Here is a 15,116-nt window from a genome sequence, read left to right on the forward strand (position 1 = left end):
CAAATGATATATATCCTCTTGAGATAAATGTCTGAGGGTATATAGAGTAAAAAGAGTATTAAGTTCTGATGGTAAAAAAAGTTAAAGGTTCAGTACTAGTGTTTTTGTTTGTTTAGAGGTTTTGTACGAAACACACTCAAAGTTGTACAATATTTTTTCAGTATTTTCAGTTGCTAGTCAAAACTTGTATCGAAATATTCATTTTGGATCCAACAAAGTTCATATATTCTTGATCATCGTAAAATACTTCTACAGGATTTGTTTCTAATTCTTCATATATAGTTTTAATGGGAATTGCCACTTGTGGCAATATCTACATAAGTTTATGTTTGTCAATAGCCCGCATAAAATCGTACCTCCTGCTTTTATACCCTCCACCATAGTATGGAGGGTATATTAAGTTTGTCATTCCGTTTGTAACACCTCGAAATATACAGTTTAGACCCCACAACGTATATATATTCTTCATCAGCATAAAATTCTATGTCAATTTATCATTATCCGTCCGTCTGTCCGTCTGTGGAAATCACTCTAGCTTCCGAACGAAATGAAGTAGGTTGATACAATTTTACTCAAATGTGTACTATGTCTTCAGGACTTTTGGTATTGAAAATGGGCTATCGAGGACCACGTCTGCGTATAGCCCCCATATAACGGTACCTCCCGATATGCTGTATTTGGATGATTCTAGCGACATTTTTTACCGGAATTGTTTCAAAATTAATATTTAAAGTTCGTAATAAATGCTACGGCTTAAGACAGAAAATGGGTCATGTAGGTCCACGTCTTCGTACAGCCCCCACATAACGGTACCTCCCTATATTCGGTATTTTGATGATTTTGGCTACATTATTCACAATTTTTTTTTTTAAGTTTCGCATTTGAATATTGTAATAGCTGGTGACAAATGTTGCCTATGCAGGTCCACGTAGTCGTATAGATTTTAACAGAATTTTTAACGGATTTTATTTTTTTGAAAATTGTTTAATTTGTACCAAATGGTGGAGGGTTTTCAAAGTTCGGCCCGGCCGAACTTACAGCTTGTTTATTTGTTTTTTTTTTTTTTTTCAAATTTGATACTTGAAAATTCAAAAGGATAGCATCTATTTCGACTGAAAATTTAAATGTTCTTTGAAGATTGGACAAAATGTTATATTTGAAATTAAATTGAGATTATCAGGCATGTCACAGAAGTTTTACGAAATCGATTTATTTCACCTTTTCCAAATCGTTACGATTTGCTTTTGCTTCTTCAGCACTCGTACGTTTTGACTAATCCGGAAAAAAAATCATTTCACATTTTTGAAATAAAAATATGGTAACTCCATGAAAAAAAAGTCGTAAACAAATTATTGACAATTAAAAAAGGAGTTTAAATTGTTTTTTTATAATATAAACACCAAAAGTAAAAATGCCAGGGGCTTCAATACTTGCTGTAATGGATGAAGAAATAAATCTACTGAAAAAATTCGTCGCCGGACATTGAGGAACGCATCAGATCCTTTATCTCACTCAAATGCAGAGTAAGGATCCACCAGCAATGAGTTATTTTCAAATTTATTTTAATAATAATTTATTTCTACAGATTTATAGCTTATTATCGGCTAAATGAAGAAGCTTTTGTTTTAGTTTTGGAAAAAATTTCTCCCCACCTCAAACGTTCCAATATACCGGCTATTATCCAGCTTGCAACAACGCTTAGGTTTTTGGCTACGGGTGCATTTCAAGGAGTTATAGGTAGAGATGTGGAGCTAAGCCTTGGGAGAAGTACAGTTTCTACAATTATGTGGAGAGTTATTAATGCAATTGAAGCTGAAATTTGTCCACATTGGATCAAATTAAGAATGTCTTCCGAAGAAAAAAGAAAGTCGAAATTGTACTTTTTTGAAAATTATGAAATTCCAGGAATTGTAGGATGCATTGACGGAACTCACGTTAGAATGGTTAAACCTTCCGAAGACTAATCCCTTTTTTACATTTCTACACCTTCTTCTTCAACACAAAATGCAATAATTCAACAATACAAGTCTGCCGTTCATTTCTGCATATTTTTTTGCGTTTTCATCATGGATTAGAAAAATAATAGATTTTTTGTAAAATAAATTCCAAAAACATGTTCATTCTAAGAGAATTTTGTTAATACAATATTTTCTGTTAAATGTATCTGTCTCCTGTTTATTTTTTACGTTAAAATCACTAAACATTTCAATTTCACCCTGCTTTTTGAAAGTGATATCAAAACGCAAAATTTTTGCGTTTTCCGTTTTTTAGAGAAGCTTAAACCGTTTTCGTTTTCACTCTTGAACGATTTTACATTCTGTGACATGCCTGTATATTCATTTTGATTTTGTTCTAAATGCTGGAATGGTTTAAAGCCCAGCTGCACATAAATGGTCTCTGATATTATAGTTTGCAGTTCATTTTATTCGCAGTCCATGAAACTACCTATTTGTTTGTAAGTTCGTTAAAAGAATAGTTATTGTATTTTACACTTCCTTTTGAAAGGGTATTGATTGTTTCTAGTTGAGGGTATTATAAGTTTGATTGGGCCAAAAATTATGTAACACCTCGAAATATTGGTTTCCCACATAGGAAAGTATTTATATATCTTCCTATCTCGCGGAGCTGAGTCGATCTAGCTATGTATGTCCGTCCGTCCGTCTGTCCATGTTAATTTGTAATCACTCTACAGGTCACAATAATGGCCCGATACTTACGAAATTGAAAATGTAGGTGGGGTTTGGGTCAGAATAGAACCCTATTGCTTTGGTCGCAATTATGGACCAATCGACGCGGAAGTTAGCATGGGGCTAGAGCTTAGGGCTGGGCAGAAGTCTTCCAATTTTGATTGTCATTGGGTTATATTTAATGGGTAAAATAGACCATAACATTTGTGTTAAATAAAAGTCAAATTTTCCATTCAACTGCGAATATTTTTAATCCCAACGAAAACACAAATAGATGAAAAGGTAAATTCTGACCGTTACGGAGATTCCGATCATAAATATATCGAATATATATAACGAAATATATAGAATGTGTATATAGAAAGGAATGATATATTAGACATAATGCTTATATCTCAAGAATGCCTGGTCCGATTTTGACAAATTTTGTCAATTCAGAATTCCCTCTTGGCATAAAATATTAAAGCATGCCAATATTAATGTTAAAATAGATTTTGTGATTTTTTTTATTTTTTCATATTTTTTATCGCATGCGACTTTTTCAATTTGACTTATAACATTGAGGAGTACATTTTGTAATATTTTTTTCACCTTACAACACAGGTGGGAGTTATTATATACATATTGTAATTATCGTCCGATCCCCACGAAAATTTTCATAAGGGTAGGGTTACGCTGAGAAGTACTAGGGCTATTGTTTTTAAAGATGTCCGCAATATAAAGAGTGATTTGTTAAGAGCTTGATAACTTTTTTTAAAACAAAACCCATAAAATTTGCAAAATCTCATCGGTTCTTTATTTGAAACGTTAGATTGGTCCATGACATTTACTTTTTGAAGATAATTTCATTTAAATGTTGACCGCGGCTGCGTCTTAGGTGGTCCATTCGGAAAGTCCAATTTTGGGCAACTTTTTCGACCATTTCGGCCGGAATAGCCCGAATTTCTTCGGAAATGTTGTCTTCCAAAGCTGGAATAGTTGCTGGCTTATTTCTGTAGACTTTATACTTGACGTAGCCCCACAAAAAATAGTCTAAAGGCGTCAAATCGCATGATCTTGGTGGCCAACTTACCGGTCCATTTCTTGAGATGAATTGTTCTCCGAAGTTTTCCCTCAAAATGGCCATAGAATCGCGAGCTGTGTGGCATGTAGCGCCATCTTGTTGAAACCACATGTCAACCAAGTTCAGTTCTTCCATTTTTGGCAACAAAAAGTTTGTTAGCATCGAACGATAGCGATCGCCATTCACCGTAACGTTGCGTCCAACAGCATCTTTGAAAAAATACGGTCCAATGATTCCACCAGCGTACAAACCACACCAAACAGTGCAGTGTTCTGGTTGCTCTTCACTCCAAATGCGGCAATTTTGCTTATTTACGTAGCCATTCAACCAGAAATGAGCCTCATCGCTGAACAAAATTTGTCGATAAAAAAGCGGATTTTCTGCCAACTTTTCTAGGGCCCATTCACTGAAAATTCGACGTTGTGGCAGATCGTTCGGCTTCAGTTCTTGCACGAGCTGTATTTTATACGGTTTTACACCAAGATCTTTGCGTAAAATCTTCCATGTGGTCGAATAACACAAACCCAATTGCTGCGAACGGCGACGAATCGACTTTTCACGGTCTTCAGCAACACTCTCAGAAACAGACGATATTCTCTTCTGTACGCACTGTACGCATTCGTGTGGTTGGTTTAATGTCCAATAAAGTAAACTGAGTGCGAAACTTGGTCACAATCGCATTAATTGTTTGCTCACTTGGTCGATTATGTAGACCATAAATCGGACGTAAAGCGTGAAACACATTTCGAACCGAACACTGATTTTGGTAATAAAATTCAATGATTTGCAAGCGTTGCTCGTTAGTAAGTCTATTCATGATGAAATGTCAAAGCATACTGAGCATCTTTCTCTTTGACACCATGTCTGAAATCCCACGTGATCTGTCAAATACTAATGCATGAAAATCCTAACCTCAAAAAAATCACCCTTTATTTAGATGTTGAAATAGACCAACAACTAGAAATGTTCCTGATTTTGCAGGCGTTACAAGAGTCAAAAGTAGAAACCAAAAGACACGAAAACTCGCATGATATTAGAGTTTAGAACAGCGGGTAGAATGGACCAATACTTTAGAGTAAAAATTACCAACATTTTCATTCTACCGAATCGCTGAAAATAACATACAGCGAAATCCAAAATACATAAATAAGAACTTCTGGCTTTTTATACCCTCCACCAAAAAAGGTATGGAAGGTATATTAACTTTGTCATTCCGTTTGTAACTCATCGAAATAATCATTTTAGACCCAACAAAGTATATATATTCTTGATCAGCGTAAAATTCTAAGACGATTTAGCCCTGTCCGTCCGTCTGTCCGTCTGTTGTAATCACGCTACAGTCTAAACGAATTAAGATAGGAAGCTAAAATTTTGCACAGATCTCTCTTTTGTCTGCAGGCAGGTCATGTTCGAAGATGGGCTATATCGGTCCACGATATCGTATAGCCCCCATATAACGGTACCCCCCGATATTCGGTATTTCGATGATTTTACCCACATTTTTCAACGGAATTGTCTGAAAATCCACACAAGGAGTTCCTTGTGGGTACTTTATACCTCGGCATAGAATTGTACATATAGGTCCATGATATCGTATAGCCCCCATATAACGGTACCCCCCGATATTCGGTATTTTGATGACTTTATCCACATTTTTCAACGGAATTGTCTGAAAATCCACACAAGGAGTTCCTTGTGGGTACTTTATAATTCGGCAGAGAATTATCTATATAGGTTCACAATATCGTATAGCCGCCATATAACGGTACCCCCCGATATTCGGTATTTTGATGATTTTACCCACATTTTTCAACGGAATTGTCTGAAAATCCACACAAGGAGTTCCTTGTGGGTACTTTATAGCTCGGTAGAGAATTGTCTATATAGGTCCACGATATCGTATAGCCCCCATGTAACGGTACCCCCCGATATTCGGTATTTTGATGATTTTACCCACATTTTTCAACGGAATTGTCTGAAAATCCACACAAGGAGTTCCTTGTTGGTACTTTATACCTCGGCAGAGAATTGTCCATAGAGGTCCACGATATCGTATAGCCCCCATGTAACGGTACCCCCCGATATTCGGTATTTTAATGATTTTACCCACATTTTTCAACGGAATTGTCTGAAAATCCACACAAGGAGTTCCTTGTGGGTACTTTATACCTCGGCAGAGAATTGTCCATATAGGTCCACGATATCGTATAGCCCCCATGTAACGGTACCCCCCGATATTCGGTATTTTGATGATTTTACCCACATTTTTCAACGGAATTGTCTGAAAATCCACACAAGGAGTTCCTTTTGGGTACTTTATACCTCGGCAGAGAATTGTGCATATAGGTCCACGATATCGTATAGCCCCCATGTAACGGTACCCCCCGATATTCGGTATTTTAATGATTTTACCCACATTTTTCAACGGAATTGTCTGAAAATCCACACAAGGAGTTCCTTGTGGGTACTTTATACCTCGGCAGAGAATTGTCTATATAGGTCCACAATATCGTATAGCCCCCATATAACGGTACCCCCGATATTTGGTATTTTGATGATTTTACCCACATTTTTCAACGGAATTGTCTGAAAATCCACACAAGGAGTTCCTTGTGGATATTTTATACCTCGGCAGAGAATTATTTATATAGGTCCACAATATCGTATAGCCCCCATATAACGGTACCCCCCGAAATTCGGTATTTTGAAGATTTTACCCACATTTTTGAACGGAATTGTCTGAAAATCCACAAAAGGAGTCCCTTGTGGGCATTTTACCTCCTCAAAATGAAGTGTCTATATAGGTCCACGATATCGTATATCCCCCATATAACTGTAACCTCCGATATTCGGTATTTTGATGATGTTAGCCGCGCTTTTCAATGGAATTGTCTTAAAATCAACACAAGTAGTTCCTTTTGAGTACTTCACCCCCTGAAAGAGAATTGTCTATACAGGTCCACCCCCTTGTGGGTACTTTATACCTCGGCAGAGAATTATCTATATAGATCCACGATATTGTATAGCCCTCATATAACGGTACCCCCGATATTCGGTATTTTGATGTTTTTAGCCATATTTTTCAACGGAATGGTCACAAGGGGTTCTTTGTACACAAGGGGTTCTTTGTGAGCACTTTACCCACCGACAGAGAATTCTCTATATAGGTCAACGATAACGTATAGCTCCCATATAACGGTACCCCGCGATATTCGGTATTTTGATGATTTTAGCCACATTTTCCAATCGTATTGTCTGAAAATCCACACACGGAGTTCCTTGTGAGTACTTTACACGCAGACATAGATTTGTCTTTATAGGTCCACAATATCGTATATCTCCCCATATATCGGCACCTTCCTATATTAGATATTTTAAAGATTTTAAAAGAATTTTTATTGGATTTTATTTTTTTGAAAATTTTCTAATTCGTTCCAAATGGTGGAGGGTATTCAAAGTTCGGCCCGGCCGAACTTACTGCTTTTTTACTTGTTTTTCTTAAAAGAGAGATAATCTTATTTTATTTCTTCCTTTCAACTCATAGCTTTTTAAACCCAAATTCAATTAACAATCACAGGTTATTGCTAATTATATAGCCACATTGGATTAGCATACCCACATTCTACATACAAGCATGTCGTGTTTTTAGTTCACATGAATTAATACATCAGAAATAACTTCAAAATCAATATTTAACAAATTTAATGTTAATTTAAACTACCTGTTGAACTGCCGAAGGATATCTGCAGCGCACAACTGGTGTGCATAAAATTTAGTCTGTTCTGTTCTACTTAACATTTTTAATCTCTTAAACAACAATCGGAATTTGTACATATATTGAAAAATGTTGAAACGTACCCAGAAATGGCAATAAGCGTGTGCTGCAACTCTCCAAAAATACGATTAAAATACCCACCAAATCAGAAAAACTAACTTAAAACTGCTATGGGCATTGCTGCGGATATGAAGGAACTTTTACTATTCAATGAAAAATTGTTATGCCCTCCACCATGCATAGTATGAAACGCCATTCCGTTTGTAACTCATCGAAATAATAATTTTAGACCTAACAAAGTATATATATATATATTTTTGATCAGCGTAAAATTCTAGAGTCAAAACGAATTAAGATAAGAAGCTAAAATTTGCGCAGATCAGTATTTTGTTTGCGGCCAGGTCAAATTCGAAGATGGGCTATATCGGTCCACGATATCGTATGGTACTTCCTGATATTTGGTATTTGATGATTTTATCCGCATTTTTCAATGTAATTGTCTACAATTCCACACAAGGTGTTCCTTCAGAGCATTTTATTGCCTGTAAGACAATCGTCTATATAGATCCACGATGTCGTATATCCCCTATATAACTGTACAAAACGATATACGGTATTTTATTTAATACGAAAAAAGGTTATATTAGGCGTAATTGCATTGTTATTGCTTTTATAAAAACAAGATATTTTCAATTTTGATGAATATCGGTTTCGATTTAAATGCATTTCGGCACACTAAATCGAATTCAGTCCGGAAACAAGTATTTCAAAGTTGGTGGATTTATAGTTTCAGATGTATCTAAAGACCCCATATATATGTTTCATCCGACTTGGTGTTCAAGTTCCTCACATTCGTAACATATACTTCACAACAATGATATTGGGTACCAGATAAAGCTCAGAAATGCATCTGCCAAATTTTATTGAGATCGGCTTAGATTTGAATATAGTTCTTACATATATCTTTACCCGCTTTGACATTTATTGTGCACCAAATGGTGAATATCAGGCAAAACAGAATGAATTTCGGCACATATGACCTAATTCAGCCAGGATGTGAGTGTAAAAAAGTGGTGATCGCTTCAGATATAGCTATAGCCCCCATATATATGTTTCATCCGATAAAGTGTTTTCGTCCACCACATTTTTAATAAGCACTCCACAAAACTGATATATGGTACCAGATATCAGATAGAGCTCAGAAATACCTTTGCCGAATGTTGTCGAGATCGATTCTGATTTGAATATAGCTTCCATATTTATATTCGTTCGACTTGAAGTATATTCTTCGCCAAATGTGTAAAATTAGCCTAAATGGGATGAATTTTGGCAGAGGCTACCAAATTTAGCCAAGAATCAAGTGTGTTGAAATTCGCTGCTATAGCTCACAAATGTATATATTTCTGCCGATTTAATTTTTTAATTTTTAAGTCACTCAAATCCCTATAATACACCTAATAACAAGGATTTTCGGTACAAAATATTGTGTATATCCTAAAAACGCCTTTTCCAAGTTTTGTCGAGATTGTGGTGGGTATCAGATAAATATTTCTGGGAATTTCAAAGTGGCTATAACTGGGGACCAGCGTTGTAGCTCCAAATTCTAGGACCTGGATCCACATTAAGCATTCATTGTCAGCATGTTTTCCACTTTCTATGGCCTTAAAACATTAAATTGTAACACTTAGAAACTTTAATACACCCTAAATTGGCCCAGTCTATAACATAAATACAAAATTACTGAGAATCTAGTTATAAGTTGTGAGTGAAACATTCATGAGAGTAAAATTCGTGATGTATTTCTATATGTGGGCTACACCAAATAGCGAACTTATATCGATTTGTATTTACTGAAAACTTGAACTGCCAATTCAAAAGTATTTTGATATAAAAATGAGTTGAACACCTTCATAATACCCTAAATCAGGACATCTTACTTTATAACCCCATTTACCTCAATATTATTCGTTTTCAGAAGATATTTCGCATCGAGGTCTCAAAATGAGACATTATTGACATATTTGAAATAGAAAATTATTCAACATAACAATATATTTGTTTTGATATTGTGACTAAATCCTTTAATATATAAATATATTAGGTGCCCTAGTAAATGGAGGACATATGTCGAACAACAATCAAATTTCGCTGAATGCCTTTAATTTATCTACTTTTTAAATACCAATTCAGAAGATTGAAACAACAACATAAGCCAACAACAAGTAGAGTAAAAATAAACAGAAAAACAACAAAGTAAAAAACAAGCCAAAGAACACGAATACACAAGGAATTGGAATGAAGAAAATAGAATAATCTATATATATAAAAATCAATTGTTGTTCGTTGGTAATGGAATCAGTTGAGAACGGCTGGACCGATTTGCATAATTGTTTGTACAAACGTTCGTCTTACCTCGAGTTAGGTTTATAAAATAATATTGACCACGCCTACTTTTAAGCGATTTATCGAAATTCTTTATATTTACCAAATAATAAAGATACCGGTTGAAAATTATTACACGCGATACTGTTGACTTTATCTCAAACCCTTAGTATTTATTTGGGGGCTGAGGATCTGACCACACCTACTTTTTAATATATATGTATAAACCAATTGTTGTTCGTTGGTTATTGAACCATTTGAGAATGGCTGGGACGATTTGGATATTTTTCTTTTTTTGACGTTCGTCCTAAGCAGAGTTAGGTTTTTATGCAAAGAAAAAGTGACCACGCCCAATTTTACGTCCATTTTTCGACATACTTAAAATCATACTAGAGAAACTGTCCACACCTGATTTTTTTAAATCTATATGTAAAAAAAAATAAAAAAGTATAAAAAAAATCTTCTTTTTTTGAAAGAAAATTTTGGGAAAAGCCTCCAGAAAAATCGAGGAACTGAAAAAATTGACTGTTCTATTCTGATATGGTATTTCGTGTAGAATTGTTTTAGAATGCCTTTTGGAATTGAAAATTCTTATTGAAAAAAATCCAGAAATTTTGTATTTTCAATTTTGATTAATAAATATTTTCAATGCATCAAAACATTTAAAATCTCATTGTTATTCCTAATGGGGTACAGATAGTAAACAGTTATTGCTGGCATTGATTTCACAACACTGAAAACTTTAAATGTCAAATTACAGTTCATTCGGTAGAAATTGTAACAAGAACATGCAAAAGACGAATGTTTTCTGGTATTATTATACCTAAACGAAAGGGATATATTCGAACTTCCGCATATTCGAATACGCATATTAAATTTGGCGACCTTTATTGTAATTGCAAATGGTTAAAGGAGAGGCTCACGGACATAATATAGTGGACATGATTTCCACTCTTTAACATACTCTATGCGGTCCATAACTTTAACAAACCGACGAAACTTTATTTATGATAGTTAAATTGCCAGGATTTCAATTTAGATCACAGGTAACGTTATACGGTTACTATGCGCTATCGTAATTACACTGCGCCGAAATCACGGGGTTGGGAAATTTTTCGGATGTTAGATACATATCCCAAAAGGGGGGTTCCCGGGTCCAACTTTTTTAGGGTCCATTTTATATAGCTTAACCATACACAAAGGGCCTCAAATACTTTGGTCTATACTCCGCAAAAGTTACGATACCGTTTTTAATTTGATACAGTCCTAGGGGTTACATGAAGAATCATTTGTATACATTGTGATATAGCCCCCCCTCAAATAATAAAGCCCCTTTCAAACTCCTCAAATGTTGGTAATTTAAGATTTTAGAAAGAACAACACATTCTTTCAAATAATTAGAAGTATAGGACCATGCATTGGTATAACCCTTCAGCTGATTTCAGCTATTTCCAGGATCTTGGTCACATTTTTATACCCTCCACCATACTATGGAGGGTATTATAATTTTGTCATTCCGTTTGTAACTCCTCGAAATATTCATGTCAGACCCAACAAATTATATATATTCTTGATCAGCGTAAAATTCTAAGACGATTTAGCCCTGTCCTTCCGTCTGTCCGTCTGTTGTAATCACGCTACAGTCTAGGAAGCTAAAATATTGCACAGATCTATCTTTTGTGCAGGTTAAGTTCGAAGATGGCCTATATCGGTCCACGATATCGTATTGGCCCCATATAACGGTACCGGTATTCGGTATTTTGATGATGTTAGCCACATTTTTCAACGGCATTGTCTGAAAATCCGCACAGGGAGTTCCTTGTGGGTACTTTATACCTCGGCAGAGAATTATCTATATAGGTACACAATATAGTATAGCCCCCATATAACGGTACTCCCACGGTATTCGATGATTTTTGATGATTTTATCCACATTTTTCAATGAAATTGTCTGAAATTCCACAAAAGGAGTCCTTTGTGGGCATTTTACCTCCTCAAAAAGAATTGTCTATATAGGTCCACGATATCGTATATCCCCCATATAACTGTAACGGTACCCCCGATATTCGGTATTTTGATGTTTTTAGCCACATTTTTCAACGGAATTGTCTGAAAATCCACAAAAGGAGTCCCTTGTGACATTTTGCCTCCTCAACATGAAGTGTCTATATAGGTCCACGATACCGTATATCCCCCATATAACTGTAACCTCCGATATTCGGTATTTTGATGATGTTAGCCACGCATTTCAATGGAATTGTCTTAAAATCAACACAAGTAGTTCCTTGTGAGTACTTCACCCCCTGAGAGAGAATTGTCTATACAGGTCCACGATATCGTATATCCCCCATATAACGGTACCTCCCGATATTCGGTATTTTATGATTTGACCCACATTTTTGATCGGAATTGTCTGAAAATCCACACAAGGAGTTCCTTGTGGGTACTTTATACCTCGGCAGAGAATTATCTATATAGATCCACGATATTGTATAGCCCTCATATAACAGTACCCCCGATATTCGGTATTTTGATGTTTTTAGCCATATTTTTCAACGGAATGGTCACAAGGGGTTCTTTGTGAGCACTTTACCCCCCGGCAAAGAATTCTCTATATAGGTTAACGATAACGTATAGCTCCAATATAACGCTACCCGCGATATTCGGTATTTTGATGATTTTAGCCACATTTTTCAATTGTTTTGTCTGAAAATCCACACACGGAGTTCTTTGTGACCACTTTACCCCCTGAAACGGAATTGTCTATATAGGTCCACAATATCGTATATCCCCCATATATCGACGCCTTCCTATAATATATATTTTAAAGATTTTAAAATAATTTTTAATGGATTTTATTTTTTTTTTTTAATTTTCTAATTCGTTCCAAACGGTGGAGGGTATCCAAAGTTCGGCCCGGCCGAACCTACTGCTTTTATACTTATTTTTCTTAACATTGTTTTAATTTTGATTTATTTTCACAGTTCTCTTTTCAATTATTTCTTTGAATTCTAAAGGTTATCTTTTTATTTCTCCTTTCATTCTTTCTTTTTTACAATTTCATTTACATGCTAGCTAGAGTTCGAACATTTTTTTCCGATTTATTCATTGCTTCTGCCTTGCTTCTGTTCCCAATCGACCCGACGACTGGAACTTAATAACTGAATTCACGGAAATTAGTTTGTTTTCTTTCAACCGCCTTCTGTCGATAAAACTTCAACAGGCTGTTTGTTACGAGAAATATTTTTTTCTGTTTTCTGCAAACGTGTGCAGTTATTGGTGCTCGTCAGCTTTGGAACAAATACAGTTCAGGAGAGAACTTCGAAAAGTCAGCTGTTAGAAAAAAAGCTTCCTTGACTACATGTGAAATTTCCTAAATTATTTTTTTTTTTTTTTTGCAGACTGGCTGTCACCAGCCACTTATTTCTCTTTAACTGAACTAGAAACACATAATACCTAAATAGCCACATTAGTGTAACCATCCTTCCCTTATCTAATATCGGTGGCAGACTCTTGTTTATTGCCAAATAGTGTTTTAAAACTCTCCAGTGAGAGGCAGAAATGTGGGTGAAAACTTTCAAATTATTTTGAATCACTAGTTCGTAAGGGAGCACACACTAGACTTGTTTGCGCACAAGTAATGCTCACTAGCGTTGTTGAAGAAGTAAGTACTCTCTTTTTCTTCTCTCTTATCACTTTCCATGACATTTATGTCGACGACGTTGATTGCATGGTCTATATTTGCAGTTGTAAATTTTATTGTCTAGATTTTGCATGCACCTGGCAATGTCATGTTGCACTCTCTAACGTTGTTACTGCTTTAATATTCTATTATACACCCAGAACAACAGATTCGTCAAAATACAATTAAAAAGGAGATAAAATAATATTATGAAATTCGTGCCATTGTAATCCAGTCTCTGATAATAATTTCAAAGTGGACTGACATTTTGCAAATTTAATAAGAATGTTACTCTTAATTAATTTTCTTCCTCTTTCTCTTTTCTTCGTATAACCCCCATATAATGGCAACGCCCGATATTCAGTATTTTGATGATTTTAGCTATATTATTCACCACATTTCTTTTAAGTTCAGGCTAGTCAACGTCGTCGTATAGATCCTAATATAACGGCTATATTCGGTATTTTTAACAACATTTTTAACGGTTTCTTTTTTTTTTGAAAATGGTCAAATTTGTTCCAAATGGTGGAGGGTATTGAAAGTTCGGCCAGGCCGAATTTGCAGCTTTTTTACTTGTTAATTACCCAATTGGGTACTTCTTTCTCAGGAAAAGGCAATGCCAGCACAACAATTACCGTTATTATAGTGGCGTGTAAGTTTTGGTATGCGAATTCGGATGTTATACTCCAATTTCAGTTTCGAATTTATATATTACTAGCTAAACCTGGCGCGCTTCGCCACACCATTTGATATTATATGCATTCAAAATAATAAAACAAATTTCAAAATTTAAAAAATACCGAATATAAATAAACTAATAGCTCGGTCTACCAACTCGTGAACTTGCCAGGAACAGCTGACCATGAGAAAGGTAGGAACATGCCAAATTTAGTCCGAAGGGCTAACTACAGAATTAGAGATAGCAACATACTTCCCTGTAATAATTGTATCCTGAGTTAAATTATTGTGTAGTTTTTTACTCTTACCTTAATACCATTGCAAAGGCGTTGTGGGTCCATGCTTCTTAATATATATATATATATATATATATATATATATATATATATATATATATATATATATATATATATATATATATATATATATATATATATATATATATATATATACAGTTTGTTAAATAATACTTTGCAAAATTAAAAAAAATATTTTTTTCTATATATATAAAGTAAAAATTTATTAAGAAAACTAATTTTTTTACCTTTTTTTCTTTTACTATATATTAGATTTAATAGTAAATATTGATATTAATGAAAAAATTATACGTTTCTACATTAAATAAAAAAACAAAATAAAAGCAAATATTTCCTTGTCAATAAATTCTTTGCAAAACGAAAACTCATAGTAGAATTACAACAGAAAATTTAAAATTTTTTTACTATGAAGGTTAATATTTGATATGACTGCGTTTAGCCGACGCGGCATTGACTGTAGGCAATCTAATATTCATCAAAAAAGAAAACAATTTACATTTCAAATTGTTGTTTTTTATTCGCCATTTTTTAT

The 15,116-nt window shown here is 34.7% G+C and overlaps 1 long non-coding RNA gene across 1 annotated transcript; it reads left to right on the forward strand.

Annotated features, from left to right (window-relative positions):
- Positions 1-1,179: 1,179 nt before the first annotated feature.
- LOC131806097 (uncharacterized) lies at positions 1,180-2,115 on the forward strand. The gene is made up of 2 exons (XR_009343959.1): positions 1,180-1,523; positions 1,586-2,115. It is a non-coding gene; the product is annotated as an uncharacterized LOC131806097 (long non-coding RNA).
- The last annotated feature ends 13,001 nt before the right edge of the window (positions 2,116-15,116 follow it).

The sequence above is a fragment of the Musca domestica genome, unplaced genomic scaffold (assembly GCF_030504385.1).
Source record: "Musca domestica strain aabys unplaced genomic scaffold, Musca_domestica.polishedcontigs.V.1.1 7, whole genome shotgun sequence".
Taxonomy (NCBI): Eukaryota; Metazoa; Arthropoda; class Insecta; order Diptera; family Muscidae; genus Musca; species Musca domestica.